This window comes from Sinocyclocheilus rhinocerous, unplaced genomic scaffold (assembly GCF_001515625.1).
Source record: "Sinocyclocheilus rhinocerous isolate Xijiao unplaced genomic scaffold, SAMN03320098_v1.1 scaffold482, whole genome shotgun sequence".
In the NCBI taxonomy this organism is placed as follows: domain Eukaryota; kingdom Metazoa; phylum Chordata; class Actinopteri; order Cypriniformes; family Cyprinidae; genus Sinocyclocheilus; species Sinocyclocheilus rhinocerous.
The window spans coordinates 67,034-69,461 of record NW_015638939.1 but is presented as its reverse complement, the minus strand read 5'-3'; positions in this window follow the sequence as shown (position 1 = coordinate 69,461).

Below are 2,428 nucleotides of genomic sequence, written 5' to 3'. Positions count from 1 at the left end.
AATCCTATAAATCCTATAAAAATATAAATTAAATCAACACCAAATTTATAATTTATTTATTATTTATTATATTTATGGCATTTATGGCATTAACATTTTAATCATTGAAATACATGAAAAGAGTAATTTATTTATTTAGTAATATTCTACAAATAGAAACTATTTGGGGGCACATTCAGTTGAGGCTGATAAATGTGTAAAAAAGAAAACAATCATGCATTTGGGCAGAAAGATCGTTCACTGTTTTGTCTATCTATTGCTGATCTATTTTGTCTACACTGTAAAAAATTTCAAGCCGTTTCAACTAATTATTATTTAGTAACAAGTTACACAGAAATTTTACGTTCAGTCAATTTCTGTCTCCAAAGTGTTGCCTGAATTGTTATTTTTTAGTTGGCTCAACCTTTACTGAAATAGTTTTATAGTGCATTCAACTCAAATTATTTAATTGGTCAAACATTTTGAAAACTACAGCAAATTGTGTCAATTAAAATTTAACCAGTCACTTAGACTCGTGCACGTGCAGAATGATCTGTAGACTTAAAGGGGTCATATGATGCGATTTCAATTTTTCCTTTCTCTTTGGAGTGTTACAAGCTCTTGGTGCATAAAGAAGATCTGTAAAGTTGCAAAGACTAAAGTCTCAAATCCAAAGAGATATTCTTTATAAAAGTTAAGAGTCAGTTAAGAGGCTGTTCTGACTCAAAGACTGTAAGTAAGTTTTTTATATGCTCGCTCGCTCTCTCAATTCAATTAAGCTTTATTAGCATGACTGTGTAACCAAAGCATTATTACATGAATTACATGAATGTATGGACAATACATTCTCTCTCTCTCTCTCTCTCACACACACACACGCGCGCGCGCGCGCGCACACACACACACTATGCGCAAAACTCCGCATTTGAACAGTCAATAGCAAATACTTAAACTAATAACAAAACAGTAGCTGATTCAGAAGTGCCAGATTGTCATAGCAAAGTCAGAATTACCTCCTCTCCTAGGTTCACGAAACGGTCGTCCATAAAATGCATTGCTGTTCTGTTGTAAGTGATCCAAATAAAGTGCTTTTGCTTTCGCACTGAAACACACAGCGTCTCCCTGACATGCTGTTTCAACACTAACTGCGGTTACTGAAACCATGCCTTCTTTCTTTGCGTGCACATTTTGCGGGATTATGCAAATATTTCCACATAGTGGGGTAGATATGTGGGGGCGTGTTAGAATGAGCCGTTTTAGGGGGGCGTGGCAGAGTCTTAACTTTGATAAAGAATATCTCTTTGGTTTTGAGACTTTAGTCTTTGCAACTTCATCTATCTTATCTATGCACAATCAGCTTGTAACACTCCAAAGAGAAAGGAAAACTTGAAATCGCATCATATGACCCCTTTAAATATTTTTGCCCTTCCAACATTTTGTTAATTGGATTTTTTACAGTGTATGCTTTTTTTTTCTTTTTTTTATCCCTGTTCCTCTCCTGATTCTTTAATGATCCACATAGACAAATCTGTTTTAGGGTTGATATGTACAAACCAAATAACTGAAAAACCTTTTTGTTTGTAGCACCTAAATGAATGTTACATGTTCAAAAAAATTATTACCTTTAATTAAGATGCAGGAACACATCAGAAGCACCACTGCAAAGATGCATGTTATGATGTTTCTGTCTTCTGCTGTATAATGTAGACTCATTCCCCAAATACGTTCAAAGATAACTATAACGTGAAAGTGACATCACCAAAAGTCACCAAGCATTAACAAGTTTAATTCACATATAGAATTTAACTACAGCTTAAAGGAACACTCCACTATTTTTGAAAATAGGCTCATTTTCCAACTCCTCTAGAGTTAAACAGTTGAGTTTTACCATTTTAGAATCCATTCAGCCGATCTCCGGGTCTGGCGATAGCACTTTTAGCTGCAGCTTAGCATAGATCATTGAATCATTGATTAGACCGTTAGCATCTCGCTCAAAAATGTACAAAAATTACATCGTGTACTAAGACCGACGGAAAATGAAAAGTTGCGATTTTCTATAATCAAGGAACTTTGCTGCCGTACCATGTTCCTTGATTATTACTTTCATCAACATAACCAACGTGACCACCTGCTTGCACAGGGAGCATGCCTTCCGTTGGAAGTTACCTAGCTGGGGACTATTTTCAGGCGCTGCGTAATATCATTGCGCCTGCTGCACCCATGGTACTGCAGCAAAGTTCCTTGATTCCTCGATGTAACTACAGAAGAGTCAAGTCTTAAATAGGAAAAATATAGAAACTCTTTGGTCATTTTTGAGCGAGATGCTAACGGTCTAATCAGATTCAATGATCTATGCTAAGCTGTAGGACTGTGCGATATTGAAGAAAAATGCAATATGCGATACCTTGTTAAAAAATGCGATATTCGATATGCGATACGATATTGCTTA